Raw genomic sequence first — 24,641 nt, 5'->3', positions numbered from 1 at the left:
TGCACAGCCCGATGAATGACTTTTCCAATTCTAGGTTCAGCCTCACTCAAGGTGTCTTCATAACCATCATCTCCATTGCCATTCACCAGAGAAATCACATCGTTTGACTGCATCCATTCTTGTATGTCATCCTCACAAGCATTTGCACAGCCCGATGAATGACTTTTCCAATTCTAGGTTCAGCCTCACTCAAGGTGTCTTCATAACTATCATCTCCATTGCCATTCACCAGAGAAATCACATCGTTTGCCTGCATCCATTCTTGTATGTCATCCTCACAAGCATTTGCACAGCCCGATGAATGACTTTTCCAATTCTAGGTTCAGCCTCACTCAAGGTGTCTTCATAACCATCATCTCCATTGCCACTCACCAGAGAAATCACATCATTTGACTGCATCCATCCTTGTATGTCATTGTCACAAGCATTTGCACAGCCCGGTATTTCCTATTAAACAGGAAGGAGATCTTCCTTGGCTGCTCCACATTCAGTGTCATGTCTCTTGTCCCTTTCATTCTCAGAAATTAACTTTCTCCATGATTTTTCCAGGGTTAGAGGCTCAATTTCATCTCATGACTGAACGATCCAGTGGATAACATCTTTGATGTTTACTTTCTTTCAAAGTTTGGTCATTCCTTTCCCTTCATCCAGTGCACAAACAAGCGTTATAGGAAGCTTATGGCAATATTTGTTTTTGCTAAGGTTTCCAGTATACCCTGGTCCATTGGTTGACACAATGATGTGATGTTGGGAGGCACAAAAAGCACCCTGTCAGAACTTACTACTGGTTCTATAGCGCTACTAGACATACGCAGCGCTGTACACTTGAACATGAAAAGACGGTCCCTGCTCGACAGAGCTTACAATCTAATTAGGACAAACAGGACAAAGAAGAGATAAGGAAATTACTAAGGTGGGAATGATAAAATATGGGTACTGAACAAGTGAATAACGGTTAGGAGTTAAAAGCAGCATAAAGTGGGCTTTTAGCCTAGATTTGAAGACGGCCAGAGATGCAGCTTGACGTACCGGCTCAGGAAGTCTATTCCAGACATATGGTGTAGCAAGATAAAAGGAGCTGAGTCTGGTTACCGGTGGAGGAGAAGGGTGCAGATAAGAGTTTTGCCCAGTGACTGGAGTTCCCATAGAGAAGTGTAGGAAGAGATACTGAGGAGCTGCAGAGTGAATGCACATGTAAGTCAATAAGAGGAGTTTGAACTGTATGTGGAAACGGATAGGGAGCCAATGAAGTGACTTGAGCAGAAGGCTAATATAGCATAACGACATTGGTGGAATATAAGTAGTGCAGCAGAATTTTGAACAGATTGAAGGGGAAAGAGATGGTTTACGGGGAGACCTGTGAGAAGCAAGTTGCAATAGTCTAGGCGAGAGGTGATAAGTGTGTGGATAAGGGTTCTGGTAGTGTGCTCAGAAAGGAAAGGGTGAATTTTGCTGATATTATAGAGAACAAAATGATAGGTTTTAGCAATCTCCTGAATATGTACAGAGAGTGGCTCAGTTCAGGATGAGATGGTGCATTATCATTTATCTTTTATTGTACTTGATATATTGCCTCTAATTTGAACAAGTTGAATTAGGTCACAATCACTTTATACCACACCCTCCCTATCTCAGATAGCCTGAAAATACTCTGCGTTAAAATCGACAGCAAAAACTTACACTTGAGAGACAAGTGAACTCCACAACAAAGAAAATGTTCCACTCAATGTGGAAACTTAAACACGTAAAACCTTTCTTCCTGAGGAAAAATATTCTGTAACCTAATACAATCATTGGTACTAAACCATGCAGACTACTGCAACAGAATCTATGCGGGATGTAAAGAACTACTCACAAAGAAACTCCAGACCGCTCAAAACACAGCACCCAAGCTGATATTTGGTAAAACACGATTCGAAAGTGCCAAACCCCTCTGAGAAAAACTGCATTGGCTCCCAATCAAAGAACATATTACCTTCAAAATCTGCACCCTGGCCCACAAAATTATCTTTGGCGAAGTCCCAGGCTACATGACAGACCTCATAGATCTACCAACCAGAAACACAACCAGATCATCACAAACATACCTAAACCTCCACTACCCAAACTGCAAAGGACTCAAATACAAAGCAACCTACGCATCCAGCTTCTCCTATATAAGCACACAACTATGGAACTCACTGCCAAAAGCTGTGATAACAACCTACGACCATCTAAACTTCAGGAAATCACTAAAAACCAACCTGTTCAAAAAGGCATACCCTACCGACCCAACATAAATGCCTACACTCTGCAACACAGCAAAACCAAAGCTCATAATGGACACTATTTTTTTTTAATTTTTTGTTGTATTTGTACCCCGTGCTTTCCCACTCATAGCAGGCTCAATGCGGCTTACATATTATATACAGGTACTTATTTGTACCTGGGGCAATGGAGGGTTAAGTGACTTGCCCAGAGTCACAAGGAGCTGCCTGTGCCTGAAGTGGGAATCGAACTCAGTTCCTCAGGACCAAAGTCCACCACCCTAACCACTAGGCCACTCCTCCACTGTTGCTACTATTTGAGATTCTACATGGAATGTTGCTATTCCACTAGAAGTCGGCCCTTGCGGATTACCAATGTGGCCGCGCAGGCTTCTGCTTCTGTGAGTCTGACGTCCTGCACGTACGTGCAGGACGTCAGACTCACAGAAACAGAAGCCTGCGCAGCCTTCTACATGGAATGTTGCTAGTGGAATAGCAACATTCCATGTAGAATCTCAAATAGTAGCAACATTCCATGTAGAATCTCCAATAGTAGCAACGTTCCATGTAGAATCTCCAATAGTATCTATTTTATTTTTGTTACATTTGTACCCTGCGCTTTCCCACTCATGGGAGGCTCAATGCGGCTTACGTGGGGCAATGGAGGGTTAAGTGACTTGCCCAGAGTCACAAGGAGCTGCCTGTGCCTGAAGTGGGAATCCAACTTAGTTCCTCAGGACCAAAGTCCACCACCCTAACCACTAGGCCACTCCTCCACTCTATATAGTAATGGACACTATATTACCTCTCCGCTCTTTGATCCCCATTGTGCCTGAACCTTAATCCACCACAACATCACCATGTATTTGTTTCTCTACCGGACTTGGCGAATGCCTTTATGGTACTATGTAGGCCGCATTACTCCTGCAAATAGGTGGGAAAATGTGGGATACAAATGTAACAAATAAATAAATAAATATCGGAATATATAAGGAAAAGGAACAACATATTTTAATATAAGTACATAAGTATTGTCATACTGGGAAAGACCAAAAGTCCATCAAGCCCAGCATCCTATTTCCAACAGTGGCCATTCCAGGTCATAAATACCTGGCAAGATCCCAAAAAAGTACAAAACATTCTATTCTGCTTATCCCAGAAATAGTGGATTTTCCCCCAAGTCCAATTTAATAATGGTCTATGGACTTTTCCTTTAGGAAGCCGTACAAACCTTTTTTAAACTCCGCTAAACTAACAGCCTTTACCACATTCTCTGGCAACGAATTCCAGAGTTTAATTACACGTTGAGTGAAGAAACATTTTCACCGATTCGTTTTAAATTTACTACATTGTAGCTTCATCGCATGCCCCCTAGTCCTAGTATTTTTGGAAAGCGTAAAGAGACACTTCACGTCTACCCATTGAACTCCACTCATTATTTTATAGACCTCTATCATATCTCCCCTCAGCCGCCTTTTGTCTAAGCTGAAGAGCCCTCGCCACTTTAGCCTTTCCTCATAGGGAAGTTGTCCCATCCCCTTTGTCATTTTCATCACCCTTCTCTGCACCTTTTCTAATTCCACTATATCTTTTTTGAGATACAGCGACCAGAATTGAACACAATATTTGAGGTGCGGTCGCACCATGGAGTGATACAAAGGCATTATAACATCCTCATTTTTGTTTTCCATTCCTTTCCTAATAATACCTAACATTCTATTTGCTTTCTTAGCCACAGCAGCACACTGAGCAGAGGGTTTCAACGTATTTATTTATTTTTATTTCTTTATTGCATTTGTATCCCACATTTTCCCACCTCTTTGCAGGCTCAATGTGGCTTACAATACATCATGAATAGTGGAAATATATAAGAAAATATACATTTAGTATTACAGAAGGATCTTGGGTAACATCCAACCTATAAATGGCAAGTGACCGACTCACCTGCCAATACGCAGTAGAGACTTCCCTCTCTGTCCCGCCCCCGCGTCAAGTCGTGATGACGGGGGGAGGGGGGCGGGACAGAGAGGGAAACTGCGCGGAAGGGGAGGGAGGGAACCGCTGACGTCGCTACCGCCCCCCCCCCCAGAGTCGCCACCACCCCCCCTTCACCCGGCCCTCTCTTCGTTATTCAACTTACAGCAGCGCCGAAACAGCAACAAGCAGCTCAGCCTCAGCTCCCGTCGGCCTTCCTTCCCCGCCTGTGCCCCGCCCTCGCCGACGTGACGTCACACGAGGGCGAGGCACAGGCAGTGAAGGAAGGCCAACGGGAGCTGCTGCTTGCTGCTGTTTTGGCGCTGCTGTAAGTTGAATAACGAAGAGAGGGCCCGGGCCGGGTGAAGGGGGGGCGGGGGCGACTCCGGGGTGGGGGGGGCGGTAGCGGCTACCTTGGGGGGGGAGGGGGCATGGGAGGTCTCAGAAGGAGGGGGGGCCTTGGAGCTGGGAGGGCTGGACTGAAGGGGGCCTTCCAGCTGGCTGGGAAGAAGGCGGGGGGGGCAGGGGGCCTTGGAACTGGGAGGGAGGGCAGGGGGGCCCTTACAGTTGTGAGGGAATGGGGCCCCTTACAGTTGTGAGGGAGAGCAGGGGGCCTTGGAACTGGGAGGGAGGGAAGGGGGCCTTGGGAGCTGGGGGGGAGGGCCTGGGGCCTTGGAACTGGGAGGGAGGGAGGGCGGGCAGGGGGCCTTGCAGCTGGAAAGGGGGGAGGACTGGAGCCTTGGAGCTGGGAGGGAGGGACAGAGGGGGCCTTGGAGCTGGCAGAGAAGGAGGATGGCAGGGGGCTTTGCAGCTGCAACGGGAGGAGGGCCTTGGGAAAAAAAACATTCCAATACGCGCCCGTTTTAACGGGCTTAACGGCTAGTGATAATGATAAAACATACTAGTAGTTTAACAAGCAAATATTGTATCATCAACGACGACACCTAGATCCCTTTCTAGTCATATAGACTGTCACTGAAATGCTTTGATGTTTCTCTTATATATACTGTCATCTACAAACATTTGCTTATTTCCGATCTGAGGAAGAAGGGCAACCTTCGAAAGCTAATCAAGAAATGTATTATGTTATGTCCAATAAAAAAGGTATCATCTTATTTTCTTTTCCATGTTTTATTTTGTTTGATTTCTATTGATAACCTTAAGAGTGGACTAACATGGCTACCACACTCCTCCACACAGGCATGGAAACCATTTCCTACAGGATAAATGCAACTTATACACGCTTTGATGTCCCCATGCATACCTCCTACCCACCCCCATCCTCCCACCCTGTCAGACTGTCATAGTAATGCTTGAATGTTTTCACTTATATACACTGTCAGCTAGCACATTTGCTTATTTCCGATCTGACGAAGAAGGGCAACCTTCGAAAGCTAATCAAGAAATGTATTAAGTTATGTCCAATAAAAAAGGTATCATCTTATTTTCTTTTCCATGTTTTATTTCTATTGATTACCTCTAGATTTTCAGAAAGCTTTTGATAAAGTTCCTTATGAGAAACTCCTGAGAAAATTGCCTGGGATAGGAGGCAAGGTTCAGATTTGGATTAGGAATTGGTTATTGGACAGAGAGTAGAGTTAAATGGCCATTTTTCTCAATGCAGGAGGGTGAACAGTGGACTGCCGCAGGAATCAGTATTTATAAATGATATGGAAATTGGAACGATGAATGAGGTGATTAAATTTGCAGATGAAACAAAACTCTTCAAGGTTAAAACATGTGCGGACTGTGAAATATTGCAGGAAGACCTTAGGAAATTGGAAGACTGGGCATCCAAATGGCAGATGAAATTTAATGTGGACAAATGCAAGGTGATGCACATTGGAAATAGTAATCCGATAAATAAAATGTGAAAAAATAAAATCTGAATCATAGTCCACCTTGGGGGTGAGCACTCAAGAAAAAGATCTGTGTGTCTTTGTAGATAATACACTGAAATCTTCAGCTCAGTGTAGGGCGGTGGCCAAAAAAGCAAACAGGATGCTAGAAATTATTAGGAAAGGGATGGTGAATAAGACTGAAAAGACTATAATGCCTTTGTATCATTCCCAGTTGTGTCCACACCTTATTGCCTTCAGTACTGGTCGCTGTATCTCAAAAAAGATATAGTGGAATTAGAAAAGGTTCAAAGAAGAGCGACCAAAATGATAAAGGGGATGGAACTCCTTTCATATCAGGAAAGTATAAAGAGGCTAGGGCTCTTCAGCTTGGAAAAGAGATGGATGAGGGGAGATATGATTGAGATCTACAACATCCTGAGTGATGTAGAATGAGTAGAAGTAAATCAATGTTTTACTCATTCCAAAAGTACAAAGACTAGGGGACGCTTGAGGAAGCTACATTGGGAAATACTTTTAAAAGAAATAGGAGGAAATATTTTTTCACTCAATGAATAGTTAAGTTCTGGAACTCATTGCCGGAGGATGTGGTAACAGCAGTTAGTGTATCCGATTTTAAACAAGGTTTGGACAAATTCCTGGAGGAAAAGTCCATAGTTTGCTATTGAGACAGACATGGGAAGCAACTGCTTGCCCTGGGATTTGTAGTATGGAGTGTTGCCAGGATTTGGGTTTCTGCCAGGTACTAGTGACCTGGTTTGACCACTGTTTGGAAACAGTGGGCTAGATGGACCGTTGGTCTGACCCAGTATGGCTACTCTTATGTTCTTATGAATCACCCTTTTGCCATTAGCGGGTGTTGGGAGGTCCTTCAAAGAACTTTTCAGTGCTGAGTCCACAGAAGTGGTTTAACCTAAGTGGACATTTTGTTTGTTATGGTGCATATGCACGTAGCTCAGTGGCGTAGGAAGGGGCGGGGGGGGGGGTCCACCCTGGGTGCACGCCGCTGGGAGGTGTCGGCTCCGCGCTGGTGCACTGCCCTCTCTGCCCTGGAACAGGTTACTTCCTGTTCCGGGACAGAGAGAGCAGTGAACCAGCGCGGAGCCGACACCCCCCAGCAACGTGCAGTCGGGGCGGATCGGCCCTCCCGCCCGTCCCTCGCCGCAGGTATGCGCTCCGGGGGGGGGGGGGGTGCGCTCCAGCATGAGGAGGGTGCGCCATGCTGCACCCGGGAGGGGGGGGGGGGGTTGCGCAGCGGCGACCTGCCCCGGGTGTCAGCTCCCCTCGCTACGGCTCTGACGTAGCTATTGTATCCATAATGTTCGTCTAAAGCTCTGGAGGCAAACTAATGATGACTTTGAAAGGTGCTCAGATTTGAAATAGCTTTGGGCTCTAAGAGATCCAATAGCTGATTTAAAGGTTTATCTGATGCTTCCAGGCTTTTTGTGACAAGTTACTGGGTTTTCCCATCACTGTAGGTTTACTTGTATGTGAATCCTGGGAGTTTTGATGAACTAGTAAAGACTGACTGTTTCCACAGCGTATCTGGGTGGTAAGAGTAATCTTACAGCATGGCCATGTCTTTTTCAGGGGATTTTTAACCACTGCAGTTAAAAGGGCCCAGGCACATGGCAAAAGTGACCTCCACCGCTACTGCAGGGCCCTTTTTAATGCAGCTCGGTAATTATTCTTTGTATTTATAGCATTTTGTGACTCCTGTGCAGGACTGTGTTGAATCTTTGATTTCTGTGTCTCAGAGATTTGTAGATTAAGGTAGTATTTATTTATTTCTTAAAGACGTCTATGTACCCCAGAAGCTATAGATGTCCCCTTATAACCTGTGGTGGGGTGAATGGGAAAATAAGTGTTGGATGTACTTACCGATAATATAGACAAAATTCACATATAGATTTAGAGTTGTCAAAGGCAGGAGGGAGCTCGCAGGGAGGTAGGTTTCCAGCTGCACAGTCTCTTCCAATGATTCTTTTGAGATCTGCAGGGCAACGATTCTGCAAAGGAAAGAAACGAGTCAAAGACCATCTGACTCACAAGAAGCAGGCTGCAGATGTTTTCACTTTTTGTACATAGAGAAGACAAAGGGAGTTGGGAACAGTCTTTACAGAGCAAGGGATGGAAATTTTTCACGCCTGCACATCTGGAGTTGGGGTATTTTGGGGGCTTTTTTAATAGAGGGAGGCAGTATATGAAGTCCCATTCCCTTACATTTAGGAGTAAAAAAGTGAGTGTTAACCAGGAAGGATTTAGGGAAAGACGTTATGAGCTTGGCACTGATTTTTCACCTCTAGGTTCTCAAATTTCACTCAGAAATCTAGCCAAATAAACAACAGTCCTAAATCTATAAACAGTTAAAAACTTTCCAGAGCGCCAGAAATGGAGCTCGCTCAACTTGGAACTACCGCTGCCAGCCACGTTGGACTAACAGTAATTCAGATTCAGCATGCGGTAAGCGCATTTTGGTGCAGGGACAATTTGGGGGTGTGGAGTGGATAATGATTTGAGTTCGGGTTGGGGAGATTTGGTGTCAGGAATGTTGTCAAGGAGAGGTAACTAAATTCATATTTACCGGGGGTTTGTTAGCAGAGACACTTGGAATGACAAAATCTGAAAAAGATGAAAACAGGGACAAGAATGATAGATATTTAACATATCACCATCTGTTTGAATAAGAATGGAATATTCAGCACTGGCAGTCTCCACCCCTCTTGCTAAAATATTGTTTCATCCATCCTTTCCTTCCTTCCACAGTACTAAAGATAAATATCTGACCTTCCAGACAAATCACCCAGTACCAGTGGTGTAGCTATGTGGGGCCATGGGGGCCTGGGCCCACCTGGTTCATAGGTTTTACTGGCGGGGGTCCCCAATCCCCAGCAGCTGAAGCCTTGTCCAGCACCTGTCTCCTACACTGCCGCTTTGCCTTCCCCTCTCATCTGGCACGCTCCTTTTAGTGAAAATGAGCATGCAAGTACAAAGACTAGGGGACACTCAAAGAAGTTCCATGGAAATACTTTTAAAACAAATAGGAGGAAATATATTTTCACTCAACCAATAGTTAAGCTCTGGGAACTCTTTGTTGGAAGATGACGCAATGGAGGTTAGCGTATCTGGATTTAAAAAAGGTTGAACTAGTTCCTGGAGGAAAAGTCCTTAGTCTGCTATTGAGACAGAAATGGGGAAGCAACTGCTTGCCATGGGATCGATAGCATGGAATGTTGCTATTCTGAGATTCTGCATGGAATCTTGTCATTCTTTAGGATTCTAGAATCTTGCTATTCTTTGGGGTTCTGCATGGAATCTTGTCACTCTTTAGGATTCCAGAATCTTTCTGTTCTTTGGGGTTCTACATGGAATGTTGCTACTCTTTGAGATTCTGGAATCTTGCTATTCTTTAGGGTTCTACATGGAATATTGCCTCGATTTGGGTTTCTGCCAGGTACCTGTGACCTGGCTTGGCCACTGTTCGAAACCGGATCCTGGACTAGATGGACTATTGGTTTGACCCAGTATTGCTGTCACCCATCTATTGTAAGTCTTCATACAGTTTCAAAATGCCTCTAATATGTAGTCGCGTCAGCCGAGGAACTAACTGTGCTCAGCTCACAAGAGACAGAGTGAACATAAAATAAAACATCATCCTTAAAAGATAATATCAGATGAATGCATAAAGGTGAATATGAATTCCTGTGAATGGAATCAATTTGATTTACAATAAATCCAGCTACCACTCCCTTATATATCTAATCCAGACCCCCTGCTCCGAAGAGCCTGATCTAAAGCTTACAGGTGACTGAGCTCTCCCTTCACCTGTAGTCGAGCCAGGGAAACGGGTCACCCACTTCAGAGCAGAGAGGGTCAGGATACAGTTCACTAACCTCGTCCCAAATCTGTACCAGAGATGGGAGGAAAGAAACTATTGTGTTGGATTCAGTCAGACTTGAAAGAAGCAAACTTCAATCTTTATAATAAATTTGATTTATTCCGATAATAATTAAACAAAACAGGGAAATGTAATTTGTAAAAATCCTGGGTAAAAGTTTCGTATTAATATTACAATATCAGATTTGTATCACTTAGCAAATTCAGATTCATTCAATTTAAACTTTTGTTTTGTTTTAACAGGTTAACCCTTTACCTCTTAACTGGAAAATATCAGATAAGTATTGAAATCGATTCTATTCTTCCTAACTTAATTGTGTTCTAATGTTTCTCTCAATTTCTCAAAGTTTGTAAGAACTGATACTTTGTGTCAACTCTTTTTGTCTTTCAGGTTTACGTCATACCATCCCGAAGGATTCAGGTAAGTACTCCCTGTCACCCTCTTTCCCTTTCCTCCCTTCCCAATGTCACTTTCCTTTAGGTCTGCAGCTTAGTCTCTCTTCTCGCTTCACCGTCAAAGTCTTTCTTGCGTAGGGGCCTGTAGGAGTATTTGCTGTGATCTCACCCACCCTGTGTGCAAATGAGAGCACCTTGTCAGCCAACATGGACGCTGCAACCTTTCACCTACATGTCTGACTACCAACTGTGCAGAAGTCAGCATTTCAGCTTGTAATAGATTTACTGAAGCCTGCACCACCTCCAAGGTCACTCTGTATCGGGGGAGAATGCATGTCCCTGAGGGAGAGAGAGAGAGCGTACGAGATAAGACGGACAAAGGAAGCTTCATACAGATGCTGGGAGTACATGGTGGGATTATTTCTGATTGGCTCCCAGAAAACTGATTGGTCTGAGAAGCGGGAACAGAAGAAGTTAGTTGCTGAGGAACCGAAGAGAGAAGAACAGAAGAAAAGAGGAGAAGAACACTTGCATTTCTGCAAGCACCTGATTTACCTGAGAGACTTACTGATAATACCTGGCAAAGCTTTTCCCCAGGTTACAGCTGTCTACAGGATCTATACTGCGTCTGTATCATCTGTGGCTGATCAAGACAAGTGCATCACCTGAGCTTGTGGGACCTCGCTGAGACCTTCGGCTGAGGTATCGGAAGGAATCTGATCTGGTGACCGGGACGGTGAGATCATAGTTTACTTCCTTCAGGCTGGGTTAGATAATTAGTCTGTGCTCGGACCCATCAGATGTGTGACGTCAGGATTTATGATCTAGTTGCTGTTAGCCTAGTATAAGATTTGTGTGGTAATCATTAGGATCTTGGTATTGTGTTTATCTGTTATTACAGATTTTAGCCATAGGATAATCATAGTTATTCTCTATATTTTGGTATCATTGTGCATGCAATCAGGAATTGCTGATGCTATAAGCTGATAAGAGTTTTCTATATTTTTGTATATAACGCTGTATAAATAAACTAATATATTCCATTGGTCTGTCCGTTATTTTCCATGCAGCTAAGGTTGGGCAGAGGCCACGCCCCCTAGACATAAGCGAGTACATAGGTAGGAATTGGCCTCTTACAAAATATATATATAACCACCTACAAATTGGGGCTCTCGTCCGGGATGGTTGGTGCAAGATTAGCAGAAGTTAAAACTTTTTCTGGGTCTTTTCAGAAGGCTGGTTTAAGCTTCTGTCTCTCTTTGCACGAACTGCAGTTACCCTAGCTGACGGCAGACCTTTGTTATACAGCTGTGTTTTATTGCTGTAATTGGTTGACAGATTTATTACTCTGAGCTCCAAAAGAAAAAAACGGTTTCTCTAATTCTGTAAGGAAGGAAAACAGGGTGTGTTTAGTCTTTAACATGGCGACCGGCATGGTTGGCACATTGCCTGAAATGCTTCTAAGTGAACAGGAGAAGGGCGTGCTGAAAATATTACTGCCACTCTCTCATAGTAAGACGAAACCAACACCTCCTACAGTAGAGTCTGTACGTGCTTTATTTAGTAGCAGTTCACCGAATAGCTCAGAAGCATATGCTACGGTTTTAAATACAATTATAAAAGAGAAACAGCATTTGTCACAATGGATGCTTTGTGAACTGGGCGTGTCTCTTTTGGCAGTTAAAGACTCTTTGATGAATGAGATAAGAGAGGTATCTGCACCTCTAACAGATCGCATAGCGGAGTTGCAGTTAGATTTGTCCCAGACTAGATGGTGGAGGCTATTATTAAGAATAAAATTGCAGAGCATATACAAAAACATGGACTGATGAGACAAAGTCAGCACGGATTTAGTGAAGGGAAGTCTTGCCTCACCAATCTAATGCATTTTTTTGAGGGGGTAAGCAAACATGTGGACAATGGGGAGCCGGTTGATATTGTATATCTGGATTTTCAGAAGGCGTTTGACAAAGTGCCGCACGAAAGACTCCTGAAGAAATTGCAGAGTCATGGAATCGGAGGTAGGGTATTATTATGGATTAAGAACTGGTTGAAAGATAGGAAGCAGAGAGTAGGATTGCGTGGCCAGTATTCTCAGTGGAGGAGGGTAGTTAGTGGGGTCCCGCAGGGGTCTGTGCTGGGTCCGTTGCTTTTTAATGTATTTATAAATGACCTAGAGATGGGAATAACTAGTGAGGTAATTAAATTCGCCGATGACACAAAATTATTCAGGGTCGTCAAGTCGCAGGAGGAATGTGAACGATTACAGGAGGACCTTGCGAGACTGGGAGAATGGGCGTGCAAGTGGCAGATGAAGTTCAATGTTGACAAGTGCAAAGTGATGCATGTGGGTAAGAGGAACCCGAATTATAGCTACGTCTTGCAAGGTTCCGCGTTAGGAGTTACGGATCAAGAAAGGGATCTGGGTGTCGTCGTCGATGATACGCTGAAACCTTCTGCTCAGTGTGCTGCTGCGGCTAGGAAAGCGAATAGAATGTTGGGTGTTATTAAGAAGGGTATGGAGTCCAGGTGTGCGGATGTTATAATGCCGTTGTATCGCTCCATGGTGCGACCGCACCTGGAGTATTGTGTTCAGTACTGGTCTCCGTATCTCAAAAAAGATATAGTAGAATTGGAAAAGGTACAGCGAAGGGCGACGAAAATGATAGTGGGGATGGGACGACTTTCCTATGAAGAGAGGCTGAGAAGGCTAGGGCTTTTCAGCTTGGAGAAGAGACGGCTGAGGGGAGATATGATAGAAGTGTATAAAATAATGAGTGGAATGGATCGGGTGGATGTGAAGCGACTGTTCACGCTATCCAAAAATACTAGGACTAGAGGGCATGAGTTGAAGCTACAGTGTGGTAAATTTAAAACGAATCGGAGAAAATTTTTCTTCACCCAACGTGTAATTAGACTCTGGAATTCATTGCCGGAGAACGTGGTACGGGCGGTTAGCTTGACGGAGTTTAAAAAGGGGTTAGATAGATTCCTAAAGGACAAGTCCATAGACCGCTATTAAATGGACTGGAAAAATTCCTCATTTTTAGGTATAACTTGTCTGGAATGTTTTTACGTTTGGGGAGCGTGCCAGGTGCCCTTGACCTGGATTGGCCACTGTCGGTGACAGGATGCTGGGCTAGATGGACCTTTGGTCTTTCCCAGTATGGCACTACTTATGTACTTATGTACTTATGTACTTATATGAGCGAGACAGTGAGTTAGCTGCATTACGAGTTGATTTAGAGACTGCCAAATCTGCTTTAGCAGGGACCAATGTAAGCCCCGCCCCACCTCACTCCTCTGAAGAGATTTGTACGGAGTGCCAGACACTGTATGATAAGTGTAAAACTTTGCAGTGTGACCTAACTGATTGTGAAGCACTTAATTGCACATTAAAGCAAGAAATTGCCCAGTACCTCGTGTCTTTTGATTCGTTGCAAGAGAAATTTTCTCGTTTGACTGATGCATTACACAACCAGACTAGGGAAACAGATAAGTTGCAGACATTAAATCGGGAGCTAAAACAGGTCTCAGAAGGTGTTCAGAGTGAGTTGCGCAGGGAGCTAGTGACCACTCAAGAAGAATCTGTGTCTGTGTTTCAAGATTGGCACGCCGCCAAGCTAGAGTTGGCGGAGTTAAAAGAGAAGCAGGAGACAGTCTCACTGCAATTACAATGTACAGTGAAGGACAGAGATTCATTGTCTAAAGCATTAGATGAGTGCACTGTAAAGATTTCCACAATGCAGCAAGAGCTTACGCAAATGGCGCAGGAAGAAGTACCGTATACCTTAGAGTTCCCCGACAGTTTTGCTGTGGGTCACCCAAGCCCAGCTCCCGAAATGAACCGTTACGTGAGCCGGGAGGGACCTGAGTTAAACACACCCATTGGGGGCATGGCTTCGGCTCTTTCCCGCCCCTCTGTACAATCCAGCCCCATAGTGGCTGGTGAACGAAGCAGCAGACCCGAGACAGTGACACACCCATTGGGGGCACGGGTCCAGGGACGGCCTGCTGAAATCATCAGCTCACTTGGTCAGGTGCCTAGCTCAGGGTTTCAGCCTTCGGCAGATCCACCCAGTTTTAGCAATACACCTGCCCCGAGGTTCTCTACACCTGGTAGTGATCAGCGGCATGGCAGGCCGGAACCCAAGAAAGGAATGTCTATGGAGAGGCAAGCATATATTATAAAGATGCTACGCACCGTAATAGCGCCTTTTAAAGCGTCTACCTCGGTATCCATAGAAACCCATCTTAAGGCAGTGCATGAACTCCTGCAGACCATGCACGTCTCTGCTGAGGATGACATCAGAGCCCTCCTCAAATGGACCTTTAGTACCGAGTGCCATGAAGTTCTAGATTTGATCATGTCCGATAACCCCGATCTACGGTCAGTGGAGCAAGCCTTAGCGAAGCGCTACGGTCTCTTTGCCAACTCTCTTGAAGCTAAGCGTGCAGCGTATACTATTAGTTGTAATCCGGAGGAGAGTCCGCGGGAGTGGGCCCATCGCTTGAAGCGTGCATTTTACCAAGGGGGGGTGCCGCCTGATTCTAAAGATCTTGAATTTGGTGATTTCAGGGAACTTTTTATACAGGGTCTGCCTGATCCGATAAAGATTCCCTTGGCAGGAAAAAACGCAGAACCCTATTCCAGCCTTCTAAAGCAGGCTGAAGGAATTTTTGAAATCTGCCGCGCCAAGCCAATAGCCGAGACTCCGAAACTGGCATCCAAGAGTCGCAACAGGGTGATACCACCGGCTGTTTGTGCGGTCACTTCCACGCTTTCTCTGGAAAACAAAGCGCCGAGACCAACTACGCCGCCGGGCTCTCAGGCCCTGCCGCGGGATGCAGCGCCTCCTATTGCACAGGAGGGACAGCAACACCCTAAAAAGAAGCGGTTTAATCAGAAGAAGTGGAATGCAGAGAAGATCCGTGCTATGCAAGCTCAGCTGGACCAATTGATGGCAAGATGTTCAATCGCGGAGTCTAGCAATGTACCTAAGACACCTCCATCTCATAAAAAGGTCAAATTCCAGAAGCAGAAGGACCAGTCTTCTAGACCGCCGACCCCTCCGGGGCTGAGTGTTAAATCTGTTGAGGTGGAACAGCCATCCTCTTCGGAGGAAGAACAAGCATGACTAGACGTGGCCACAGAACCTGTTACCGCAAGCGTCCCCACTGTCCACGTGGATGCGTTGTCGCCCATCAGTGAGGAGTCCCCCGTGAACCATGCTGCGTCGCAGTCCTCGAACCCGGAAGGGCCTCTTTCAAAAGACTCATCCCAGGAAGTCAGGTATTTTCTAGGTAAGCTTATATCTAAAGGTTACAGATATACCGTGGAGTTGTTAATTCAACAAGTACTTTCCTGTGAAGGTCTCCTGGATACAGCATCAGAGGTGACTTTGGTCACCCAGGGCCTGTTTCAGAAACTAGAGGCATCTCTAGGGGGGGGTCAGGATGTGCTGCATGTCACACCGAGCGACTTGTCACTGGTGGCCTATGGCAATCAAAGTATTGGAACTGTGGGACAGGTTTGGCTATCTTTACAGCTTGGACAGATGACCGTCAGGCACCCAGCCATCATCACTACCAGTGAGGGTGAAGAATTTCTGATTGGAAATGACCTTTTGAAGAGATTTCGGCCTGTTTTGGATTATGACGAGGAAACGATCTGGTCTAAAGTCACTCGACCCCTTAAATATGTGCGAGGGAGATACTGGCGTACAGTCGGTGATGCCAACTCTGTGGAGCTACAGGACACTCCCCTGCGGACTGATCTCCGGTGTTCCGCGGATCTGCCCAGGCGGGAGCCTCCGTTGACAGAGGCACCAAAAGGGGGTCAGAAGCATGAAGAGCTGGTGCAACAAGCGGACCATCTAGAGATTGTTTCACAGGACTCAGCCAAGACGGATGACTTAACAGATACTGTGTCTCCCGTATCACTTGAAATCTCATCTCCTCTCTCTGCTCCTGATTTTGCTCATCCTTGCAAGGTGACTATCATCACCCGGAAAGGTGATGAATTCACCATACCAGTTCAAGTGGCTAACACCCAATTGCTTCAAGCTACTTTACTGTTCACTAGTGATCTCTCCTACATCAGTGACTCTTTGTACAGCCAAATTCGTAAGTCTGTACAACTTCCCTTCAGCAGATGTTCCTCTACTTCGGTACAGGTACCGGGACAAGGCTCCAAGCCGCTTGACGGAATATGTGGCCTTCCCTTGACTGTGGGAAAGAAGACATTCACTCACCACTTCTCTATTGTCCGGGGCTTGAGGGAACCCTTATGTTTGGGGTCAGATTGCCTTGCACGACTGGGAGTTTATGTGGACCTGGTGAATCTTGTCCTGTGGAGTAGAATGCAGAACAACCCAGTGGAACTTGAACCTACGGCTGTTTGTTTGAAGTCTGGACAGACCATTCCCCAGGTCTGTGAGGTAGTCTGTGACAAGGATGTAACCATTCCAGGAAGAGTTCGGGATTTTTCCCTCAAGCTTCGCCTCGCTCAAGGACAACGTCTGCTGGATGATGTAGTGTTCTTTAACCCACATGCCCACTTTCGAGACCTTGGATTGGCAATTGGTGTTCTGCCATGTTTGGAGGTCACCGGTACCACCTTATACCTGTTGGTCACAAATCCACAGTCTGCTGAAGTGGAGCTATCTGCTGGAGATTCTGTTGGCTTTCTGGTTGGCCAGTCCTTCCATGATGTCGAGGTAAGTTTGCCTATCCTTGGCAGGCTGCCTTCTTCTTGGGACACCTGCCAGGGGGGGAGACGACTGACAGTTGGTTTACCTCTCCCAGGGGCCTCATATCTCTCGAGTTTGTTTGGCCCTATGATGCGACGTGTGCCCAGGTACAGGTGGAAGATGACTTCTTGTTTCTGTCCAGGGAAATGTCTGTACCTCAGAAGCCTCGAAGGGTGAATTCTGTGGAAACCTCAACCTTGCAGGAGGACATTGAAGAACAGGTGGAAAGAGCTAATCGCACCATCGTGACCATTCTGAAGAAGTATGTGTCATCCTCAGGTAAGAATTGGGACCTTGTGTTACCATTGGTCCTTATGGCGATTCGTTCCACACCCCACCGTTCCACCGGAGTGTCTCCTTTTGAGATGATGACAGGTAGGGAAATGACATTACCAATTCATTTGTTGTACAGGACTAATGATGTGAACTTGTCCAGTGCTACCTCCACTCATGAATATGTCACCCATTTGCGTAAGCATTTGCAAAGTGCCTTTGCCTTTGCTCAGAAAAATTTGGAAAGTAGCGCTAGAGGTAGAAAAGCCTATTATGATCAAGGGACTACCTCTAAAGAATACCAAATTGGCGACAAGGTATTCTACTTCAATTTTGCCAGAAACAAGGTTAAAGAAAGGAAGTTTCTGCCTAGTTGGCGTGGTCCATTCCCAATAGTGGAAAAAGCTTCACCTGTGGCTTACCAAATTCGCCTCAAAAAAAATTCTCAAGGTGAAGATAACCTTAAGTGGGTCCACATCAATCAGTTGAGACCATGTCACCCCAGTCATTTGGTTCCAGATACATGCATTGTTGAAATGACACAAACTAACCATGAAGCAGAATAGCTTCGTCTTCTTTTGTTTTTCAGCTACAAAGAAAGAAAAAAACAAAACCTTGAAGATCCGGTGCAGTTGCCTAACAGATTCATTCTGTTTCCGTTCCTGATGTCGTTCTTCAAGATGTTCCTGACGCCCTGCTTCCTAATCCATTGGTGGTTTTCAACATCCCTTCCCCTTGTTCCTCATGATTTCCATTGTTTAGTCATGACTGTTGGAGTTTTTCTTTGGCCAAGAATCATTCTTCGTGTTGGGGGGAATTGTTTGATTTTATTTTTATTTCAACCGATCCAGTGTTCCTGACAGTGAAGTTTTGGATGTGTGTTTGTTTGTTTTTGGGACATTTCATTGACTTTCTTTTTGAACTGTGTCCAATGCTTATGTTTGAAGACTTTCTTCATCATCACCATTACGTGGACCATTTTGTTCCTGTTTGATGTCTTCTTGATGTGAGAAGTTGTCCATTCACACCTCATTATTCATCACGGTCCACCCTATTGACTATGGTTTGGACATTATGTCGTTTTACAGTCTAAAGACTCTCATATCATTGACTTTGTTAGACTTTGTGGAGGTCACCCATGAGTAATTCTCCACGATGCAACAGTTTTAGTCTACTATCATATTAAGGACTGATTTGCTTATGCTTTGCCATGCATTTTATAATAGTATGATAATTGATTTTGATTATGTTTTCATGTGGTAGGACATAACTGCTAACACCCCATGCGGGTTCTATTATTCAGTATTTTGCTGTATTAGCATTTGTGATTTCCTTGTGAACATTATTTTGCTTAATTGAACTGTTTGAAGAGCGTTAGTTTGCATTAGTTGAGATTTACTTTGAAACTTTTTGTAGTTTTGACCATGAAGTTTGTACCTGAATCCTGACTGAACTGTCTGGCTTATTTTTGTAGTTAGGTTGGAGAAGGCCTTTACTCCTTTGCAGTAATTTCCATCTCCAAGGGGGGGAATCTGTAGGAGTATTTGCTGTGATCTCACCCACCCTGTGTGCAAATGAGAGCACCTTGTCAGCCAACATGGACGCTGCAACCTTTCACCTACATGTCTGACTACCAACTGTGCAGAAGTCAGCATTTCAGCTTGTAATAGATTTACTGAAGCCTGCACCACCTCCAAGGTCACTCTGTATCGGGGGAGAATGCATGTCCCTGAGGGAGAGAGAGAGAGCGTACGAGATAAGACGGACAAAGGAAGCTTCATACAGATGCTGGGAGTACATGGTGGGATTATTTCTGATTGGCTCCCAGAAAACTGATTGGTCTGAGAAGCGGGAACAGAAGAAGTTAGTTGCTGAGGAACCGAAGAGAGAAGAACAGAAGAAAAGAGGAGAAGAACACTTGCATTTCTGCAAGCACCTGATTTACCTGAGAGACTTACTGATAATACCTGGCAAAGCTTTTCCCCAGGTTACAGCTGTCTACAGGATCTATACTGCGTCTGTATCATCTGTGGCTGATCAAGACAAGTGCATCACCTGAGCTTGTGGGACCTCGCTGAGACCTTCGGCTGAGGTATCGGAAGGAATCTGATCTGGTGACCGGGACGGTGAGATCATAGTTTACTTCCTTCAGGCTGGGTTAGATAATTAGTCTGTGCTCGGACCCATCAGATGTGTGACGTCAGGATTTATGATCTAGTTGCTGTTAGCCTAGTATAAGATTTGTGTGGTAATCATTAGGATCTTGGTATTGTGTTTATCTGTTATTACAGATTTTAGCCATAGGATAATCATAGTTATTCTCTATATTTTGGTATCATTGTGCATGCAATCAGGAATTGCTCATGCTATAAGCTGATAAGAGTTTTCTATATTTTTGTATATAACGCTGTATAAATAAACTAATATATTCCATTGGTCTGTCCGTTATTTTCCATGCAGCTAAGGTTGGGCAGAGGCTACGCCCCCTAGACATAAGCGAGTACATAGGTAGGAATTGGCCTCTTACAAAATATATATATAACCACCTACAGGCCCATTGCTTTCAGTTGCTGCGGCGTTTTCTGGAACTTCCTCCTACACTTATCTTAAGTAAATTAAACGGGAGCAAAACCCTAACTCCTTATCTATGTTTCCGGTCTCCTTTCCCCTGGGGTCTAAAAGGTTTTCTTTATTTAGACCCCACCTCATGAAAGGCTACAGAGGAAATTGGAGGGTCATGGGATAGGAGGAAATGTCCTATTGTGGATTAAAAACTGGTTGAAGGATAGGAAACAGAGAGTGGGGTTAAATAGGCAGTATTCACAATGGAGAAGGGTAGTTAGTGGGGTTCCTCAGGGGTCTGTGCTAGGACCGCTGCTTTTTAATATATTTATAAATGATTTAGAGATGGGAGTAACTAGCGAGGTAATTAAATTTGCTGATGACACAAAGTTATTCAAAGTCGTTAAATCGCGACAGGATTGTGAAAAATTACAAGAGGACCTTACGAGACTGGGAGACTGGGCGGCTAAATGGCAGATGATGTTTAATGTGAGCAAGTGCAAGGTGACGCATGTGGGAAAAAAGAACCCGAATTATAGCTACGTCATGCAAGGTTCCACGTTAGGAGTTACGGACCAAGAAAGGGATCTGGGTGTCGTCGTCGATAACACACTGAAACCTTCTGCTCAGTGTGCTGCTGCGGCTAAGAAAGCGAATAGAATGTTGGGTATTATTAGGAAAGGTATGGAAAACAGGTGTGAGGATGTTATAATGCCGTTGTATCGCTCCATGGTGCGACCGCACCTTGAGTATTGTGTTCAATTCTGGTCGCCGCATCTCAAGAAAGATATAGTAGAATTGGAAAAGGTGCAGCGAAGAGCAACTAAAATGATAGCGAGGATGGGACGACTTCCCTATGAAGAAAGACTAAGGAGGCTAGGGCTATACAGCTTGGAGAAGAGACGGCTGACGGGAGACATGATAGAGGTATATAAAATAATGAGTGGAGTGGAACAGGTGGATGTGAAGCGTCTGTTCACGCTTTCCAAAAATACTAGGACTAGGGGGCATGCGATGAAACTACAGTGTAGTAAATTTAAAACAAATCGGAGAAAATGTTTCTTCACCCAACGTGTAATTAAACTCTGGAATTCGTTGCCGGAGAAAGTGGTGAAGGCGGTTAGCTTAGCAGAGTTTAAAAAGGGGTTGGACGGTTTCCTAAAGGACAAGTCCATAAACCGCTACTAAACGGACTTGGAAAAATCCAAAATTCCAGGAATAACATGTATAGAATGTTTGTACGTTTGGGAAGCTTGCCAGGTGCCCTTGGCCTGGATTGGCCGCTGTCTTGGACAGGATGCTGGGCTCGATGGACCCTTGGTCTTTTCCCAGTATGGCATTACTTATGTACTTATGTACTTCAAGAGGTAGTGTGTCATGATTTAGGCTCTACACCTTTTCTGATGTTTTGGTGCCACCTCAGTAAGGCCAACACACAATCTCGCCACTGCAGTGGCATAGGAGGGGGAGGCGGTGGGGCGGTCCACCCCGGGTGCACGCGCTGGGGGGGGGGGGGTGTTGGCTCGCTGGTTCCCTGCTCTTTTCTGCCCCGGAACAGGTTACTTCCTGTTCCAGGGCAGAGAAAGAAGGGAAGCAGCAGAGCCGATGCAGCTCCCAGTGACGTGCACTGGGGGCGGATCGGCCCTCCCGCTACAAGGTAGGCTTCATTTCGGGGAGAGGGTGCGTTTTCGTGGGGGGCGCCGTGCGCTCCGGAGGGGGGGGGGGTGCACAGCGGCGACCCGCCCCGGGTGCCAGGCGCCCGCGCTACGGCACTGTGCCACTGTAAAACACTATACACAAACATGTGCAAATAACCACTTATAACCTTATCAAACCATAACAGCACTAATTCCAAGGACAGGATGAGCTACAACCTTATGCGTGGAAAGGCAGCACTGTAATTACACCGGTACACAACCTAGTGAAACAAAACAAAAAGGGCTGCAAATACTACACACTAGCAGAATACTGCACCTTGATCACACATGAAAAACATATGACAACAGATATGACACATGGAACTAGAAATAAAAAAAATATGAAGGCAAAATACTGAACTGGAAAGTTACCTCAAGAAGTCAGACTGAGCATGCAGCAATACCAGAAAAATTGAAACTTACATGCAAAATATCACAGATGCACATTTCCAAAAGCTGACATATTCCAATTAATACGTTCTTAATAAAATATTTTTTTCTACCTTTGTTGTCTGATCATTTAGTTTTTCTATTCGCTTTGGTCCCAGTGTCTTCTGTTTTATGCAGTGTCTTCTTTCCATTTGATATTTTTTCTCTCACCATGTCCACCATCCTTCTGTGTCCTTATGCGTCCTGTCTACCATCTGTAGCCCTGTCCCTATCCTTCCTCCAGTTTCAGCATCTGCCCTGCAAGTGTTCCGATCCAGCCCTTAAATTCAGCAATTTGCCCTCCATCCATATCCAGCATTTCTCCTCACTCCCCTCCCCTCCATCCATGTGCATCTCCTTCCTGACTTCCCTCCATCCATCCATGTCCAGCAACTCTCCATTCTCCCCTGGCCTCTCCTCCATCCACCCATATCCAGTAAATTTCCTCTCTCCCCTGCCCCCTCCATTCATCCATCCTTGTTCAGCAATTCTCCTCTCCCCCCCCCTGCCCTCCCCTCCTGTCTAACAATCTCTTCTCTCCCCCCTGCTCTCCCCTTCTCTCCTGTCCAGTGATCTCTTAGTTCTCTCCCTCCAGCCCTGCCCTCCCCTCCTGTCCAGCAATCTCTTCTCTCTCCCCCCTGCCCTCCCCTCCTCTCCATGTCCAGCGACCTCTTCTCTCCCCCCTGCCCTCCTCTCCAGTGATCTCTTAGTTCTCTCCCCCTGCCCTCCCCTCCTGTCTAGCCATCTCTTCTCTCTCCCCCCTGCCCTCCCCTCCTCTCCTCTCCATGTCCAGCGACCTCTTCTCTCCCCCCTGCCCTCCTCTCCAGTGATCTCTTAGTTCTCTCCCCCCTGCCCTCCCCTCCTCTCCATGTCCAGTGCTCTCTCTCCCCCTGCCCTTCTCTCCATGTCCAGTGATTTCCTCACCCCTGCCCTCCCATCCATTGTCCAGCGATTTTCCCTGCCCTCCCTCAGCTCCCCAACAACCCTCCTCGCTCACCATTCCTTCCTACCCCCCCGTGCACATTTAACTGTTTTACTTTTCTTTGTCCGTTGCCGGCAGTGCTGCCATTCATTCTCACAGGCAGCTCCGCTCCCCTCTGCCGCGTCTATGCGGCCCTCTCTGATGCACTTCCTGTTTACGTAACTTAGGGCCAGATGGACGCGGCAGAGGGGAGCGGAGCTGCCTGTGAGAATGAATGGCAGCACTGCTGGCGACGGACAAAAAAAAGAATGCTGCATGCATGTCCCCCCTGTCCCCCGCTCTCGGCGGCCCTGGATTGATGTTCTACTGCCAACTGCGATATTTACGTTGTTGAGTGTTCCTAGGTTGTGTTTCTTCTGAAAGTTAGTGGTGGGAGAGAGGGGATGCGTTAGAGACGTTTAAATACCTCAGTGACCTTAACGTACAGGAGGTGAGTCTTTTTCAATTGAAGGAAACCTCTGGAATGAGAGGGAATAGGATAAAGTTAAGAGGAAATAGGCTTAGGAGGAATCTAAGAAAATAGTCTTTCATGGAAAGAGTGGTGGAAGCATGGAATGGCCTCCCGGGCTTTGTAAACGGGGGGGGGGGGGGGGGGGGGTTAGATTGTGAGCCCCTCAGGCACAGGGGAATACTTGCTCCATCTGAATATAACTCATCTTAGAAAACAGTGTGAGCTAAATGTTTACATAGGAAGGATCTGACAAAGTTTCTCATGAGCAGCTACAGAGGAAATGAAAACTTCGTGGGTAAGAGGATTGGAAATTTGGCAAAAGATAGAAAGCAGAGAGTAGGGTTAAATCATCCTTTCAATGGAGGAGAGTAAAAAGTGGAGTACCTCAGGAGTCTATACCGGACCAGTGCTTTATAATATCTTTATAGGTAATTTAGTTTGATTTATTCATTAATTTGGCTGGTTATGCTGATAGGGGAAGGGGGGTAGGATGGAGGAGGAGGCAGTGGCCCAGAAGCTATATCAGAGTTTGTCCCCTTTTAAGAGGTGACTGTACCTGGAATGCTGGAAAGTGCCAGAGTGATTAGCAGAAAAGTGACAGCTCCGTCCATGATCTTGCTGTTGAAGTCTCGTTCTCGCTCGCTCTCTCTCTCTCTTGCTCTGATCTGGAGATCTACAATCCATGCTCTATATATACTGGAAGTCACTCCACCCTCATTGGGGGAAGAAACCAGAAGATTGATAGACGTAATAAGATTATGAGCTAATTTTCAGAGGACATCAAAATATAGTTGAGGAAAGAATATCAGGAATAAATTGCTCGCTCTCTCTAGGACCTCACGTGTGCTACTGGTTTTTGGACAGGACAGGAGATGACTGTGCCCAGAACTTACAGAATAATATTTTAACCAGAACTGTAGAACCCTTCCAGGCTGGACTTCTCCCGGACCTCCATTTATCCCCTGAACATTACACATCTTTCCTCCTTCATGCAGCTGTTTGGCTGAGGGTCTAGTGGGGACTGGGGCTGATGCCTGGTTGCTTCTCCCAAACTGTCAGCACCAGAGCCCCTACTGCAGCGAATCAAATCCTGAAGTAAATTTGTATTTGCTAAAATACCACA

The 24,641-nt window shown here is 45.6% G+C and overlaps 1 long non-coding RNA gene across 1 annotated transcript; it reads right to left on the bottom strand.

The window, feature by feature from the left end:
- Positions 1 to 7,966: 7,966 nt before the first annotated feature.
- On the bottom strand, positions 7,967 to 24,194 carry LOC115462159. Its single transcript, XR_003940790.1, has 3 exons — positions 24,075 to 24,194; positions 8,664 to 8,701; positions 7,967 to 8,088 (listed from the first exon to the last, which is right to left on the bottom strand). It is a non-coding gene; the product is annotated as an uncharacterized LOC115462159 (long non-coding RNA).
- Between the last annotated feature and the right edge of the window lie 447 nt (positions 24,195 to 24,641).

This window comes from Microcaecilia unicolor, chromosome 1 (assembly GCF_901765095.1).
Source record: "Microcaecilia unicolor chromosome 1, aMicUni1.1, whole genome shotgun sequence".
Taxonomy (NCBI): Eukaryota; Metazoa; Chordata; class Amphibia; order Gymnophiona; family Siphonopidae; genus Microcaecilia; species Microcaecilia unicolor.
The sequence above is the reverse complement of the archived record's forward strand: the minus strand, read 5'-3'. Positions and strand labels throughout refer to the sequence as shown.